Source organism: Talpa occidentalis, unplaced genomic scaffold, assembly GCF_014898055.3.
Source record: "Talpa occidentalis isolate TD23 unplaced genomic scaffold, MPIMG_talOcc4v2.1 talOcc4.7, whole genome shotgun sequence".
NCBI lineage: Eukaryota > Metazoa > Chordata > Mammalia > Eulipotyphla > Talpidae > Talpa > Talpa occidentalis.
In genome coordinates, this window is record NW_023605083.1 from 14792987 (window position 1) to 14811273 (window position 18287).

Below are 18287 nucleotides of genomic sequence, written 5' to 3' on the forward strand. Positions count from 1 at the left end.
CCAGGCACACTTACAACCCCCAAAGGTTTACCAATCTCCAACTCATGACATTTTTTATTTTTCTCTTACGTCAATCCTGAGGTTAGAAACAGAAAGATTTTTTTTTTTGAAGATTTATTATATTTGTGCATACAAGAACTGGGGTGTAGGCCAGAGGTGCAGGGGGTGAGAGGATTCACCAGAGAGAGTGGGGAGCAGAACAAGAAGATATACTGAAATACACTGCTGCAGGAGACAGGAGAGTCTGCTGCACCATGTGGGTTGCTCCCTGGCCTGTGGGGATTGAACTCATGCTGCAATGGCTGCTAATAGCTTGATAGCGCTGTGTCTTTAACCCCTGTGCCACCAGGGAGGCCCAGAAAGATTTCTTTAAAATGTGTTTTGTTCCAGCACTAAACTCAGCAGCATATGCTTTTAAGGGAAGAACTCTGTTGTTTCTTCAGCTAGTTTCTTTTAAATCCTCTAGCTTTGCATTTCAACCTGTCCAAAGAGCCCTTTATTAAAATTTGTAATTGTATTATTCCAACAGCCCCATTTGTGGAAGACATAAGAGAATCATTTATTTTATATTCAAATATTTCAGATTTTAAGACATTTTCCAACTATGTCTAGTCTAAAGTATGTTCTGGGGACGATTAAGTCAAATACCACATATATAATTAACTTTACAAAAGTTTTATTTCCTGCGGATATTTTGAAACGCATTGGAATCAGTGTTGTTTTCTTGTTTAGAAAACTGAAGGTTATGAAAACTATTTATTTCTGTTTATAGATTAATTCATAGACTGTATTTAACCCGGATGTTAAGAGATGCACATCAGTGCATCCAATTTTACAACTACCTGTTATCATTTCTTTGTCAATTAAATTTCATGTCTCAACCAATAGTATCTAGAGTCATTTTTTTCAGGTGAGATATTCAAAATTTGAGCAATTTTAAATTCAATCAAGAATAAAATTGTGATGTTGTATCTATTAGTAAGGTTTGTTTTGCTTTTTAAAGACAGTATAGGAATCATGTATTGTCACTGTATTTTATTCCATAACTGTGTTTAGTTATGTTTGTTTACTTACAGAGAGTGTAGTGATTTCTCAAGAAGTTTCATCCATTTATTCTCAGGGCAAATAGAAAGAATCAAGAAATTCTTGAAGATTTAGAACTTCTGGTGACTTAGAAGTATACTGCACTATCATTACTCAAGTATTGGTAAAACATGTTTTTCTTTCTTTTGCATTTCTTTCTTTTCCTCCTTTCATACTTCTGCTTTACCTATTTCCTTCCTACCTTCTTTATTTGATTTTCTTCTATTTCTTTACCATTTCCCTCTCTCTTCCCCTCATTGCTTCCAAGGCAAGGGATATAGCGTCATGAACTTTCTAGGGGAAACCGCAATCGAAGTTGAATTGGTTTATAGTGCCTTGTACTTTTGGCTGAGCTTTAGAATAACCAGACAGGTCTCAATATAAACATTTCTCCCAAAGTGAGATAAAACTCCAACTTCTCTATATATGGTCAATCTAAAAGTTAGGCCAGATAGTATAGCACTATTTACTTTTTTCTGGGGGAAATGACGTTCAGGAAAGAAATTGATTATCTAGTAGTTAAGGAATAAGATTTTTATTCCCCCATTGAATCCTGACAAGTTTGATTGTGTCTCCATTGAGAGGACATTTCTTGACCTGTGACATATCTGAGTCAGTGGGGTCATGAGCTGCATGCAAATGAGGCGAGGTTAATGGAATTATAAAGAACCAGATACAGGAAAAGCCTTATAAACTGAAGAACTAAGGCGGTACTTGAGAAATTGTATCTTTGAATTGCTCATCTTTTCCTTTAAAAGCGGCCAGTCCATACCCCTTCTTCCTTCCTTCTGAATGCTGGGCATCTAGTGTGAACATAAATAAAAACCTTTCAGGATTGTAGTTTGTTCAAAGGAAAGAGATTAAGGAAAAAAGTGTGTTTGAAGAATTGGAAGGTTCAGAGAAACAGCAAATATGTGTATGGGTGGCTGTGAGCACGTGTGTGTACCCATGTGTGTATAGTATGTGTGAATTTGCACACACATGGGTGTGTGAATCCTATGGAGGCATTTGTGTGTGGGTGCGTACGCCTGCATGTGCACACGGGGGCCTGTGTGTGCCTGGCCTGCGCGTGGCTCTGTGTGGCATGTTGGGGTGACTGTATGCAGTGTGTTTGTGTGTGTGTGTATGTGTGTGTGTGTGCTGCAGGCAGGAGAAGCAGCTTTGACTCAGCCAGTGGCAGAGCAGTTAGTACATAACTAATAGTGAGAAAGGGAGCTAGGGAGAGACGCAACCGACCTTATTAACAAAAGCTCAGTTTTGTCCCTGCGGACCCAACCAGCAGAAGGGACTGGACGAGCTGTGGCTCTCTGCCAGGGAGGTCGGGCTCTCTGCAAACAGTTGCAGGCATCCTTTATCATGCCCTTCACAGAGGGAGTCCTGAGGCTTGGCTATCGGGAAGTTTTCAGAGCCGCAGCAGCAGCAGCAGCAGCAGCCTTGGAGAAGACCAGCAAAGAGAGTGGAGTGTGTATGTGAACTTGATTCTATATTTTCTTGTTGGGAGGGTTAATGGATTTTTTAGTACAAAGAAAGCTAAAACTCAGCTGACCTGAAAGACTGGAATTTCAGCTCTCTTTCCTTCCTGGGTTGTTTTTCCTCCCGCTTCCTCTCAAAGCCCTTTAAACCAGAGATTACCGGGTCAGTGACGCTTATCCCGCCCGCCTGGGCCAAGGGTTTCTAGCTTTTTTGGCTTGGAAAGGAAAACCACTACCTGTAAGTATCTGCTTTATGTGCGTCCTCTCATCTTGACTGTGAATGTTCTGTTAGCACAATGCCCCAGAGGTTGTTTTCATGGTGGTAGCATTAATTCCAAGGAACTAGGCAAGAAGTGTATGCAAAGTCAGCTTGCAAAAGTTTAATTCTCTTGTAAACTCTGAACAGGGCAATGTGCAGTGTTTAAAAAAAAAAAAAGCATATGACAAAAATGGAATTTATTTTCTTAACACAAATGTATAACTCTCTTCTGAATCCATGCCCAGTGGCACTCACCAATGAAGTAACCAATTTTAAATTTTGTAATTTCTTTCCTGAAATCAGAATGTTTCTCTTCAATCTAGTGGAATGGAAAAGGGAAATAGTACAAAAACTAACAAGATATTATATCCTCCTGGCATAAACATATAGTAATTTGGACAAGACAATTTCTAGAATGTTGGCTTTAGTTATATTTGGATGTATATTTTCAAAAGCATCATTTCTGTGTTTGTGAAGAGGAGAAAGTACTAGAGAGGCAAAGAAATCATATTGTTCTGATGTCTTGGACCGATTTTTAAGTTTTTTTTCTGCTCATTACTCAGACTTGCTCCAGAAACTTTGGTGTTGTAGGAAATAGTTTCTTTTAGTTTTCATCTGGATCACAGAAGTAATTTTCAAGGCATTTAATTTTTGTTTCTGCTGGGTTTTGCTATTGCATTCAGTCTTGTTGCTTGGCGTGAATTACAAAGCTTAAAAAGAGCATTTCTGGCAACTGGTTGGAGTTTATGGCCTGGGAATCTTGCTGGAGAGATTAACCTTTTCAGGCCTGTTTCCCAGAGCAGACCTAGCGATCTAAAAGTACTTCAGGTTTCTGCTTTGGAAAACAGATACTGCCAATTCCCAGTTCTAGTTAAAACTTGAGGAATTGCTTCTTGATACAGCAGTGCCTTGAGCATAGCCCAGAGGAAATTGTTAATTACCTTTGCTCTTTCGCTCCATTGGTTTTCAAAACTCATTGTGCATTGAGATCACCTGGGTGCTTGATGCAAGGCCTATGCCTAGGCCACCCTCCCAAAGGATTTTAGGTCTAGGCTGCCACTTGGAACTTACCCAGGTGATTCTGATGCAGGTGATATCACAGTTGAATATGCATTCCTCTACCTTGTCTTTGGCCATTAAATTCCTCTCACGTACTTGGTTAATATTAAATCTCACATCTGAATAATAAACTTGCGCTTGAGCGGCATTGAACAAAAATTATGTGCAACAAGCTTTTGCATGATTGACTGACAAACCAGGACTTTTAAATTGGCTTTCCCATCAACCTCATCATTCCAAACCCTCCCCTCTCCTCCCACTTTCTTTTCCTCTTCTGTCTTTTTATTTTTATGAGAAAAAGAGTTAGACAAGGTACCTGGACACCATGTTCCCTTGCCCTCAAATTCTGGGCTGTAAGGTCTAACTTGTCTCCGCATTGCCAAGTGATGTTTGTCTTAGAAACTTAAAACCTGAGGCTGTTCTTAATTTTTTATCAGTCTCCTAGGGATACTCTGCTTTTGGGAACTGGCTAGGCTGAGTTGGGCTGAACTGAGCTGAAATTCTTGGAACTCTCAAGGAACAGTCTAATTCCTAGAAAATGAGTTTGGATTAATGAGCCCAGAAGGATGGAGAGAAACAGGAAGTGATGGCTCCATCTTGTTAAGGTCCTCATTTGACAACATCTGAAAGTAAGAACTCAGTTCCATCCTTCCCCCAAAGACATTTTGTGGCATTGCCATTTGTAGTAAAAAGAAAATAGGATGTAGTTATCAGCACCCCATTTTTTCTTCTCTCCCCCCAAAAAATATTGGGGGGGGAGCTGGGGTGGTGCTACATACCAGGTTTACTGCTAATTTCCCAAGGACTCCAAAATGATTAATGTGAATAGTATGGAGAGTATTCCTGGCCTCATTGTGTTTCAAATCTTAGTGTTTATTAAACAGCTTCTGCGAGTCATGTGAGTCATGTAATCTCTGTGAGCTTCACTTCCCCCCATCAACAAAATGAAAAGTTTGAAGTAAAAGATTTTGGATATCTTTCCAGCTTTGATGTTTTGACATTGGTCAATATGGCTCAGTCCCCTAAACTCAGAAATCAGGAAGGGGAGCTTTATTTGTTTTTGTGTTGAAAACACGTCCAAGGATTTGACTAACTGCTTTTCTTCAAAATTAGAAAAAAAAAATTAAATTTTCTTTCACAAAGAGAACTTAAACCACTGGTGCAGAGGACAAAGACCACTTTTTCAGAGCATACATTCTTCACAATGGGATCCTGTCGCTCTCTAGAGAGGCTATTTCTCTGGAAGGGTTACATAGGAGCACAGCCTTTTATCTTGTCTGAATCTGGTGCTGCTGCCCCTTTGGAGAGCTGGGTGGTCTGAACAGGAATGACTTCCATACTTGCACAGCTTGCAACCTGACCCTTTCATTCAAGAGATTTAATAGCTTTTGTGCTACTAGGTGAGAGAGGCTCATTCAGAGACCTTTGAGGCACTGGGGGTTGGGGGGAAAACAATTCCCTAATGAAATCTTACATTTTGCCTGTACAGTAGCTGCTCTTACTGCAGTGACTGGGGCAACATTTCAAAGGGTTCTAAAACTTGGCCATCAAGATAAGAAAATACAGCTGTGATCTATGTGTTTTCCTGACAAATGTAGCCTGCAGCTGTCTGAAGAAATTATATCTGGGTAGGAAACTTCTCACTGAAGGACAGTCTACAGGGATCTCAAAAAGTTAGGCTGTTTTAACAAAATATTCTTGGGCTTTCATTGGTTAGTTTAAAGGACATGGGAAAATAATCTTCAGTTTTCCTCTTATCTCTGCTCTTTGTGGGGTTGCTGATATAATGTAAAAACACTCCTTTTGTGCATCATCGAAAGGCTGCTAGGATTGTATATCATTCTTAACTTTATCCTCATAACTTTCCTATCTAGTTTCCTTAAAGGTGGGGCCAGATAACAGTTCTTCCTTGGGTGTTCCACCTCCCTGTGATCCTGTCTCTGCATTCTATCAAGTGATATCTGCTGCTCCATTCTTACAAATGCTCCCTGTATTCTTCTCTTAAAAATAAATAAGCAAGAATTTGGTCTCAAAGATTACACTCAATGCCTTGGTATATTCATCCCAAGGACTATGTTTCTCATTAGCACAACAAAATTCTTTTTTTGTAAATTATGTCAAAACCATTTTGAAGTTATAAGAATTCCAGAAAGAATCAAAATTACCAGATGAGCATCATCCAAATGAGTAGAAGCATGAAGCATATCTTTGAGCTCAAAGATTATAACACAATTAGGGTAGAGAGAGCAAGGAAGATGTGAAAATTCTGTCCTTATTTTTTCCTGACCATCCAGAACTGGAGACTCTTATAATTGTTGCAGATAAATATAAAGAGAATAATCATTTTGCTTTTCTCAAGATTTTGCCCCACTGTAGCAGGGAACCAAGACTGAGCTGACAATGTTTGAAAATTTGAAACTCTGGGGTTACACCATGCTCAGCTTATGAAAACCATCACCAATGGAAAGACAGAGCCAACCACTGATGGTTCTCTTCTCATTCTCTCTGTGTGTCTTTCTCTTCCAGTTTTTCTTATAATTCAATGTTTGCATTAGGCTAGGCAGTCACTCAGCTGCTATTTCTTGAGCTTCTCTGTGCTAGCCTCAATGAGCAGGAATGGAGATGCTTAAGGGAGCAGAACAGTCATAGCTGTTATCTTCAAGGAATTTATAGACAGACATGGAAAATGTGACTGTAAATAAATAAATGGCTGAAGGTATACACTGTGTGTGTGCTAAGGAGTATTGCAGGAATATATAAGAGCAGAGAACGCTGTTCTAGGAGATTGTGAGAATAATTTAGCCAGACAAGTTGGGGGTTTGTGGGTTTCAGAAAGTACGTTCATGGCAGATGAAACAGCTTGGGCCAAACACATAAAGGTTTGCACAGGGCAGTATGGCTAGTTTAAGGAAGGAAAGAAGTCAAGTGTGATCCCAGAAAGCACCTCTGAGACAAGGGTCCTTTCCAGTACCTATACTGGCCATAACTGAACAACTCTGGCCATAACTGAACAACTCTGAAGGAAAGTTCTTTCTAAAAGTAAGTTGAGATTTCACCCATTCTCCCTGGTTTTCTGTACTGGAACTTTATAGTCATTCCTCCAAATATCTGAAGACAGCCTATTTTCTTCATAATTACTGCCAAAGTTGGTCTGGTCTTTCCTGTACATATGCAATTGATTTTGGAAATGTAGCACACTGTGCTTGTTGAAAGCGAATTCATTGGCTTCAGTCCATCATGCTTGCCTCCAGTCATTGAAGTGGTGGATCTTGATTATGTCCTCAGTGATAAGAGTTAGCCCTCCTGGATTTGTGCTGTCTATGAATTGGATAAACATGTCTTCTATGTCTTTGTTTAGAAATCAGAAACTTGTTTAACTAGAGGGAGGCAAAACAGCTATGGGGCACCTCAAGATGCTTGCTTTAAGAAAAGTGGTGTCCCTCATCACTTTTATTTCTTTTTTCTTATAATTTAAGTAACATGCATTGTAACACTACTTAAGTTCCTTTTTAAACATTTTTTGTTGAATAACTTGGTTTATAACATTATATAGTTTTCACATGTGCAAGAGTATTCATTTTTTTTTTTCCTTTTAAAAGAGAAGACAAGATAAAGTATCTTTATCACCCAGATTCATGGGAAACACCTAAATAGGGGGAGCTGAAAAAGATCAATTTATGTTGTTGGTATTTATTCTGACAAAAATGCTAGAGGCACCATTCAACTGTAATTGATGATATCATTTATGATACATATGTTGAATGCACATCCCATGTAACAGACAGTTTTGTCTTTCTGCCTTTTCAAAGTACATAGATAAATAGCCATATCATTAGGTAAGGTACGACAAATTACTTGTGGTGGTTTTAAATAAATTATGACTCTTGCAATTACAAGAAGAGTATGCTTCCAAATGGAATGATTAGGTTTTAGGGCATCTTGCAGGAGACATTTCATGAGACATCAATATGTGAGATGGATTTTATTTTTTATTTTTTCAATTTTTAATTTTTTGAAAAGATTTATTTATGCATACAAGAACTGGGGTATAGGCCAGATGTTCAGGAGGGTGAGAGGATTCACCAGAGACAGAACGGGCAACAGAACAGGCAGACTGACTGAAATACACTGCTGAGGGGAGCAGCGGGTGAGACAGGAGAGGTCTGCTGGGCTATGTGGGACCCTTGCCGGCCTGCAGGGATCCAGCTGGCACTGCAGAGGCTGTCGACAGCTTCACAACGCTGCACTCAACTGCCTGCGCCACCAGGGAGGCCCATGAGAAGGATTTTAATAAGGATGGAAGCAAAGACATGCCAGGCAGATATGAGCAGGGACGTGGAGGTGGGAATTGTCTAGCAGGTCACTGAATGTGTAACTGGATCCTAGGGAGAGGCTGTGACTGGGGTACACATACACCTAGAGGTGATAAGCGAAGGCCATGGGGGTGGATATGTAGTGAGAAGTCAGTTTAAGTCAATTTTTAAGAAATGCCACAACTTTAATGGTACAATGTGACCAAAACAGGAGAAAAAAGAGGGTGAAAACAGAAGAAAGGATAAATAAAAGGGAAGGGGGTATTGATGAGGCAGAAAGAAAATCAGGAGTATATTGAGCCACATAAGCCAGAGGAGAAGCAACTATGCAAACTATGGATGGATGTCACTGTGGGAAGTGACAGAAATTTGGGCGGAATGTCTGAGAAAAGTACTATTTGGTATATCAATTAATAGGTTGCTGCAGCCTTTGGGACACTCAGTGGCTGGGTGGCAGACTAAATCCAGTGGCCCTTTTAGGGAATACAAAGGTGTGCAGAGTGGGTAGAGGCAACATTCCAAGGAGACAGGATGGTTGGTTGAGATGAGGCATTTCGGGGAAGGGGAAAAGAAAATGGTTGATGAGTAGTGTTCCTGAGGGTCAGGACCTTAGCAGTAACAGCCAGGCCACCAGCATTTATTGAATACCCACTATGTGCTGGGTGCTTCCCCATATTTCTTCGTTTGATTCTTACAACATAACTGCAGGTTGGTGTTTTAACCCCTATTTACAGATGAGAAAGCTGAGACCAAGAGAACTTAATTTGGCCAAGACAGTACCAGCAAGGGGCAGAAGCAGCATTCAAATCTAAATTGCTCTCAAATTGCAGCACTCCTAATGCAGACATGACTTCTGGCCTCTAATTAAAGTCCGGTTAACAAAGTGATAATAATAACATAAAGCAAACAGAGATGGGGATCAAAAAGGCAAACGTTCCCAAAGGAGGGGATGGATATTTTCAAGGTCATTTCTAAAATATGAAATACCCTCTTTAACATGAATTCCTTGGCATGTCACATAGAAGAAGTGTTGTGATGTGATGATTACTTGCCCATTGACACCAGCATCCATCAGGTCATTTCAATATGTAGTCACCAGTGTCTTTTCTTTTGTTTGTCTCTCTTTCATTCACCTTACTTTATTCTCCTTTTACTATTTTCCCGGTCTTAAGAAAACCAGACTTCTGTTAACCATATGTCAGTGTAGTTAACCTCCTTACTCTACTGATACGCAAGTTCTGAATGAGACGTCACACATTTCACAAGTGATTTTGCTTAAATTTTAGAAAATAGTTGGTGACTTTAGCCCTTAGAATTCTTGGAACAATAAAAAATAGCTGCTGTGGAGGTATTGATTAGTTATTAAAGGATATCTCGAGGATGATTTATCAGTAGAAGAGGAGCAATAGTTGAATAACTTGTTTATAATCATTGAACTAATAAGTCAAATAGATACCCAAAGAGTTTAACATTGGTCTTTACATCCTCTTCATATCTTGTTTGCTTTGTGTATTAATTGTCTAACTCAGCCATACAAATTACCACTGACTGGATGGCTTAACAGAAATTAATTTTCTTAGAATTCTGGAGCCTAGAAGTCGGACAAATCTCAATTCTGAGATTTGTCTTGTCAAATCTGGTTATCTTCTCCCTGTATATTCCCATAGTGTTCTTTCCACATACCTGTGTCCTAATTTCCTTTTTTTTAAAATAAAGAATGCATTAGTTTATAATTTTTAAATTGCAGTAACATTGGTTTACATTTTTTTTTTTTAGTTTTTTTTTCAAGATTTATTTATTCATGCATACAAGAACCAGGGTACAGGCCAGATGTGCAGGAGGGTGAGAAGATTCGCCAGAGACAGAGTGGGGAACAGAACATGCAGACTGACTGAAACACACCGCTGAGGGGAGCAGCAGGCAAGACAGGAGAGGTCTGCCGTGCCGTGTGGGTATCTCCCCAGCCGGTCATCTGGGATCAAAACCACGCTGCAGAGGCTGTGGACAGCTTCACAGTGCTACGCTCAACCCTCTGTGCCACCAGGGAAACCTGGTTTACATTGTTTTTTTATTTTGGGATTATAGGCTCCCATTTCCGGTGCTATTACTGCTCCTGGTAACTGGAGCTTGGTCAGTCCACCGCCATAGTCCATGGTGCTCCCTCCCTATCTGGTTTCCTCTTTTTGTAAGGATGACAGTCCTATGTGATAAGGCTCCCCACTAATGACCTTCTTTAGGCTTAATTACCTCATTAAAGAAACTATCAGTAGAACCTCCTTGGTAATGCAAGGGGTTAAGTCTCAGTACTATCAAGCTAACTCCAGGCACTATAGCATGAGTTCGATCCCCGGCCAAGGAGCTAACATGAGAAAGCAGACATCTCCTGTCTCACCCGCTGCTTCCTTCTTCAGTGTATTTTGGTTAATCTGCCTGTTCTGCTCCCCACTCTGTCTCTGGTGAATCCTCTCCCCGCCCCTTTACCCCCACACCTCTGGCCTACATCCCAGTTCTTTTTTTTTTTTTTTTTAACATTTATTTATTTATTTATACAAGCACTGGGTACAGTCAGAAGCACGGGAGGGTGAGAGAATTCACCAGAGCCAGAGCGGGGAGCAGAGCAGGCCGAAGGACCGAAGTACACTGCTGAGGGGAGCAGTGGGCGGCAGGAGAGGTCTGCGCGCCATGTGGGACCCTCCTCCAGTGGCCGGGGAGCAGCCGGGGATCGAACCGGCGCTGCAGAGGCTGCGGGGCAGCTTCGCAACCCAGCGCTCAACCGCTGCACCACCGGGGAGGCCCAACATCCCAGTTCTTGTATGCATAAATAAATTAAAAAATATTTTTTAAAGGATTTATTTATTTATTTATTTATTTATACAAGCACTGGGTACAGTCAGAAGCGCAGGAGGGTGAGAGAATTCACCAGAGCCAGAGCAGGGAGCAGAACAGGCAGACTGATGGAAGTACACTGCTCAGGGGAGCAGGTGGCATGGCAGGAGTGGTCTGCGCACCATGTGGGACCCTCGCTGGTGGCCAGGGATCGAACCGGCACTGCAGAGGCTGTGGGCAGCTTCGCAGCCCAGCGCTCAACCGCTGCGCCACCAGGGAGGCCCAATAAAAATAAATCTTAAATAAAAAGAGAAACTATCTCTAAATATAGCCAACTTCTGAGAGGGTTAGTATCTCAAACAGTATAATTTTAGAGGGAACAAAATTCTGTCATTAATACCATGCCACCCACCAAGTTAAGTTCTCTTCCAGGCATTAACTGATCTTCGAAATTCTCAAGACATTACTACAATGAAAGGCACTAGAATACAACCTGTAGCCACAGAAACCCACATTTGAAAATTAATTTATAATTAGAGTTTGGCTTCAGGATTAGGTGACAGGGAAACTTCCTCAGGCAGAGCTTTCTACTTTCCGTAGTCCAGGTAGAACCTGTTTGCCTTTGTGGTGCTGATGACTTGGGTAGAAGGGAACAGTGTGCTGTGAGCACCATTTGCATTAGATGAATTATGACTGCCCTATCAGTGTCGCTCAGTGATGCTGCAGAACTGCTTTTTTCAAAATTGTTGGTCTCTATTTACTCCCAATAAGAAGATGCTTTCTGATCTGTGGCTTTATAAATTTCTTTGACATTAGCCCACTTTTAGTGCAAGGAAATCACAGGATTTGTTGGTAGGAGCCCTCTAGGGTCCTCACATAACCCTTACCCCTCTTACATTAAGAACTACAAATGTTGATCACCATGTGAGCTAATAGAGATATGGCTGGAGATCATACAGTGTTGCACAGCTGGCTTGAAATCATAGTCAGCCCAATGTCTATAGATATGTTTGAATTTTTATCTCTCACCAGAAAAATCTGAAATTAGGACTTTAAGATCTAAAACTTAAGACTTCAGACTTTTAGGACCTAGAATTTTCAGACTTTTTCAGACAACATCTAAGACTTTAAGACAATGACCTGGTGGATCACAGATGCTCATGATGTGAGGACAGTGAAGATTTTTTTATTAAAAGTAACCAAACCAACAAAAGTAATCTTTACAATAGCCTTGTGAAATTAATATGATGTATCTTCACTGTACAGATGATGAGACCAAAGCTGAGAAAGCTTAAATAACATTCATATTGTAGGTTGATATTCTCTCTAGATATTAAAGTGTTCAAATACTGAACATTTAAGTTAAAGCACTTAATCCTTAATTCAAAACCTTTTTGAGCTCTGTTTTTAAAGATATATGTGAACTAAAGTGTGGGACATAATGTCATGCATTATCATCAAACTTCCTTGTTATATGAAAAAAGTTTTATTTTAAAAAAGGAATTCACTCCTTTTCTTTTTACTACAAAACATTGATCTCTCTCTCTCTCTTTCTCTGTGTGTGTGCTGTGGAGTAGAAAAAGCCAAATTGTTGGATTCCAAGCAGAAGGCCTGAGATGGTGAGATAGGCTCAAGACGGTGTAAAGAAGTGTAATGAGAGGCATGAGATAACTGTCATTGTTTCATTGAAGACTTGACAAGAAGTAATTGGTACATAGGAACACAACAGGAAATTAGACTTTAGAGTGACATGAAGAATCTTAATTTACAGAGCAGAGCAGAAGGTTTGGAAGTTTCTGCTCTGCAGCAGATGATGAAGCAGACATTTCTCAGTCTCTTTCTGATCTGATCAATATTGACGTTGATGGTAATTTTAGAAGGATCTGTTGTTTCCTGCCAAACCCCAATTGACCACTTCTATTACATCTTGAAATATCATACTCTGAAAAAAAGCATGGAAAGATAAGAGCCTTGTGAGTAATAAAACTTATTACTAGCTAAACTGTTTTGCCATATATGTGTTTAGATTTATCTTTAAAGAATTGCAGCAAGGGATAAGTTAAAATGCAAAGGCAACTAGACGTAGCACAAAATTTTACTAGTTAAACATTGTTAATTCCTTTTATTTTATACCTTGCTTCTCTTCTGAAAATCGTGCTATTTCTGGAAGCTTCTACCTGTGTCTATACTTCTCACACTTCCTAGGATTGGTCTCTCAGAAAGCAAGGCTGTCAGGAAAAGCTGTCCTTCTGGCCTCCATACTTGGGGCTTCTTGCTTTTTGTTACCTGCTCTTTCTGAGGTCATCCTAGTGCCTTCTCTTCCCCACCCCTCTCTCAGTCACCTCCAAATTAGGTTTTGATTTTAGGCATTCCTGGTACCAGCCATGTAGACCTCATCCTCAACCTAGTTTTCCCCCCACGGACCTCCCCCCCAAGCTTTAGTGCTTTGGGCACTAAAGCTCCTCTTGCCTCTTTTGTTTTAATTGTGTTTTTTTTTTTTTTTTTGAGGTAATGTTGGTTATAACACTGTACATGATTCAGAGTTACAGGTTCACATCTTTTCAAATATATGTTACCACACCCGCCACAAAGTACTCATAGTCCTCCACATGGCCTGTTGGGCCCCCTCCACACTTTGCTCCCCACTCCCACCTGCCCCCTCTGGTAGCCTCAGTTCTGCACAGCTGCTTACAGCAGTGATTCTCAATCCTGGTGGCTCTTAAGAATCACCAGGAGAACTTTTAAATTCAGGTGATTAAATTAGACACATAAAGTCTGAAACACTGGGAGTGGTGCTTGAGTGATCCTAACATGAAGTCAGACGTAGAGGTGACATTAGGCCAGCTCATTCATCTTGGTGAATTTCCCATTGTCCTCACCAATGCAGACCCACCTGCGCCCTCACAAGGGCTGTTTGCATCCTTCCAGGGCAGTGGTCTCAGGCTGAAGCCAGGAGAGTGAAGTCTCTTGCTCAGCCTGTACTTTACCTTAGGCCATGGGAGACACTGGGTGAACTCCCATATTTTACAGCTCAGGGCACACCATGCTGCCTTTGATGACAGCATCCGGAGCCCCTGAAGCATGGTTATAGCATGAACCTACTCTGGAATTTTCTGTGCAGAACTGAGTGAGACTGAGTAAAGAAGTCTCAAAACCTTTAAGAGACAGATATGTTAGTGTGGGTTTCCACAGAAATATGGAGTGCCCAGAGACATCACAGTTTGAACTGTACTTGTCAGCCGGTCTGGTTATTGTGCCATTGGTAAATACATTCTTACATCTAGACATTTGCAAATCAACTATTGTTTTCTCTTTTTATTATTTTTTCCTTACATCATTGTGGTCCCATAGTTCTCCCACCTCCTCATCTCCTGTGAACCATCACCATATTCTCTTATGTTCTTCCCTCCTGCTTTTACCCCCTCTCTTCCTTCCCCTAGCTGTGTGCCTCACATCTGTGGTCAGCCTGCTAGTCTTAACCTTTTCTTTTTTAATTTTATTTTATAATTTTTTACATCATTTTTTATTTTTGTACAATGTATGCATTTTCATCTTAGTTAACCTTTTCTTAACATTTTGTTTGGTTTCTCTATATTTCACATATAAGTGAGACCATCCAATATTTATCTTCTCCTTCTGACTTATTTCAGCTAGCATATTCCCTTCTAGCTCCATCCATGTTGTCAGAAATGGCATGAGTTTGTCTTTTTGATCAATGAGTAATATTATATTGTATAAATACACCACATCTTTTTTTTGTTTTCTAAAAAGATTTATTTATTTATTTATTTATTTATTTATTTATTTATTTAAGAACCAGGGTACTGGCCAGATGTGCAGGAGGGTGAGAGGATTCACCAGAGACAGAATGGGAACAGAACAGGCAGACTGACTGAAATACATTGCTGAGGGGAGCAGCGGATGAGACAGGAGAGGTCTGCCATGCTATGTGGGATACTTGCCGGCTGGCTGGAATTAAACCGGCGCTGCAGAGCCTGCAGACAGCTTCACAGTGCTGTGCTCAACCTGCTGCGCCATCAGGGGAGGCCCAAATACACCACGTCTTTTTGACCCATTTGTCTATTTTGGGGCATTTGGCTTGTTTCCACATCTTGGCTATTATAAATTGTGCTACAATAAACAGAGGAGTGCTGTTTTCCTTTCAAATTAGTGTTTTTTTGGTCCTTTGGGTAGATTCCCAGACATAGAATCGCTGGATCATCTGTAGATATGTTTTTAGTGTTTTGAGGAAACTCCACACAGTTTTTAATAGTGGCTGGACCAGTTGGCATTCCTACCAGCAATGTAAGAGGGTTCCTTTTTCTCCATATCTTTACCAGCATTTGTTGCTTCTGTTTTTTGTTGTTGTTTTTTCTTTTTCTTTTTTTTTTTAAATTTATTTATTTAGTTATACAAGCACTGGGTATAGTCAGAGGCGTGGCAGGGTGACAGAATTCACCAGAGACAGAGCGGGGAACAGAACAGGCAGACTGACGAAGTACACTGCTGAGGGGAGCAGTGGGTGAGGCAGGAGAGGTATGTGTGCCATGTGGGACCCTCGCCGGTGGCTGGGGATTGAACCGGTACTGTAGAGACTGCGGGCAGCTTTGCAGCCCAGTGCTCAACCGCAGAGGCCCTTGTTTTTTTTTTTTTTTTTTTTAATGTGGGCCATTCTCACTGGAGTGATGTGGTATTACAAACAAACCAACTTCTTGAATTTAAACTATGTTTCCTCAAAACTCTAAGGAAGCATTTTGGCCAAGACATCTTGTGTGCTTCATGTTGTGTTGTCTTCTTTTTTTTTTAAGATTCATTTTATTTATTTATGATACAAAAGCTGTGGTGAAGGCCAGAGGTGTGGGTTGGGGATTGAGGGGGGCTGGGGAGAGGATTCACTAGAGTGAGTTATAGAACAGGAGGGTCCACTGAAATACACTGCTGAGGGGAGCAGCGGGTGAAATAGGAGAGGTCTGCTGTGCCATGTGGGGTTAGCTCCATGGCTGGGGATCAAACTCATGCTACAGTGGCTGGTGATAGCTTAATAGCGCTGAGATTTTAACCCCTGTGCCACCAGAGAGGCCCTTCATGTTGTGCTGTCTTTTAAACCATTGCTCTGACTTCCTGGTGTCTGCAATTGTTGACGATACCATTCTTTTTTTTTTTTTTTTTAATGTGTTGTCATTCATACACATTGCTGTATTCTCTTCTACAGGTTTATTCAACACTAAGTCATCTGATCAGACTTTCTTTGCAGGCTGTGATGTTTATGGAGGTTTTGTTTTTGAAGAACTTTTAATCCTGTTGTCTAAGAGCACCCTCTGCCCACCCCCCCCCTTTCTACACCCACCCCAAATTCTGTCCAAGTAAGCAGGTCAGGTCTTACTTAATGTAATTAAGCTCAGTGGGTCCCATCAGCATCAGGGTTAAGTTCAATTATTTGTTGGTTTTAAGAATTACAACATTTTTTGTTTACTCATCTCGGTATATACTATTGGGGTTTACTTTCCATACTCTGCTTGCATTTATGAATAAAGACCAACCACTTAGTCTCGAACCCACATAGCCTCATCCTGACCATGGTGTACTTGTATGTGGACGTGGGATTTCAGGAACCTGGCTCTCCCGTCTGTCTGCTGGGATTGGAATTCCAGTTCCACCCTTGATTACTATTTGCCTTGAAGAAATCAGTTACCTGTTTTCTTAGCTGCAAAATGGAAATAATAGAAGCTACTCCATAGGTACTTGTGAAGATTAAATGAGTTCAGACAGTATCTGACACAAAGTAAATCTATAATCTATCATGACGATGATCATATTTAAAATTTGGAGAAATTCCTTCCAGCTCTAGAATTCTGTGTTTTCTTATATTCTGTGACTTAGGCTCAAGCATTGCACTTTTTTGTCATTTACCACCAAGTTTCTTAAGTCATCAGAAGCATTTCTTTTACAGCAGATCTTTTTTTAATTTTTTGACCATTTTTATCAGTTTCAGTGATTCATCTTTTCAGTTCTTACTTAAAAATAGGATACATTAAAGACCTCCTTTTGTGGCTCTATGATGAATGCAACTAACTTTGTATATCAAAAAATAATGAATAATGGCAATAAAATACCAAGACAGTTATAAAAATGGCAATTCAGACTCAAACATAATATTTAACAATGCAATGCAGAGCAATGATCCACCACTATACATAAAAGTGCCACATATGAGAACACGCAGGTGATATATCCAGTCCAGTACTGGCTTATGCTTCATAGTCTTTAAAAACACAGAAGGTCCTTTTTTTTTTTTTTTTTAAAGATTTATTCATTTATACAAGCACTGGGTACAGTCAGAAGCATGGGAGAGTGAGAGAATTCACCAGAGCCAGAGCCGGGAGCAGAACAGGCAGACTGATGAAGTACACTGCTGAGGGGAGCAGTGGGCCTGGCAGGAGAGGTCTGTGTGCCATTCGGGACCCTTGCCGAGGGCCGGGGATGGAACGGGCACTGCAGAGGCTGCGGGCAGTTTCCCAGCCCAGTGCTCAACCGCTGACCCACCAGGGGAGGCCCCAGAAAGGCTTTTTTACTGCCTAGAAAGGGTCACATATGCAAAACAGTACAAAACAGTACAACAGTATAAGTTAAAGAATGAAAATTTTATTGTATAAAAGCAGAAATGATATATATTGAAGACATAAAAACAATAGCAGATCTTGTAACAAGAATATTTGTGATGGTTGGTCTCTTTTCTGCTCTAGAAATCTGTGAGTTTGAATTTTGTCACTCGCTATGGCATGCTAATAAAGTTATATTACATTCTAGGAGCAATGCTGAGTAGTTTTCTGAATGTCTGAGCAATCATTTTACAACAAAGTTTTCTCATCCTGAATAGTGGAAGTTCTTTAAGTATATATTTCTGACTTTGATGAACTCAGAGCATTTTGATCATATGCTCATTCCAGGATCATTTCGTGTTGGAAAATACTTGATTAGAAATGTCTCTCCCTGGGCCTCCCCGGTGGCGCAGCGGTCGAGCGCTGGGTTGCGAAGCTGCCCGCAGCCTCTGCAGCGCCTGTTCAATCCCCAGCTGCTCCCCGGCCACCAGAGGAGGGTCCCACATGGCGCGCAGACCTCTCCTGCTGCCCGCTGCTCCCTTCAGCAGTGTACTTGGGTCCTTCTGCCTGCTCTGCACCCCGCTCTGGCTCTGGTGAATTCTCTCGCCCTCCCACCCTTCTGACTGTGCCCAGTGCTTGTATAAATAAATTAAAAAAAAAAAAAAGGATAATTAAA

At 40.7% G+C, this 18287-nt stretch overlaps 1 protein-coding gene across 5 annotated transcripts in view; it reads left to right on the forward strand.

Moving 5' to 3' along the window:
* The first annotated feature begins 1931 nt into the window (after nt 1-1931).
* The window catches only part of FREM1 (FRAS1 related extracellular matrix 1), a 146957-nt gene continuing 130601 nt past the window's right edge, over nt 1932-18287 (forward strand). For 2 of the 5 annotated variants that reach the window (XM_037491833.2, XM_037491834.2), the window contains exon 1: nt 1936-2548. The gene's annotated coding sequence lies outside the window, so the exon portion shown is untranslated. The other 3 variants (XM_037491830.2, XM_037491835.2, XM_037491832.2) reach the window with 3 other exon arrangements.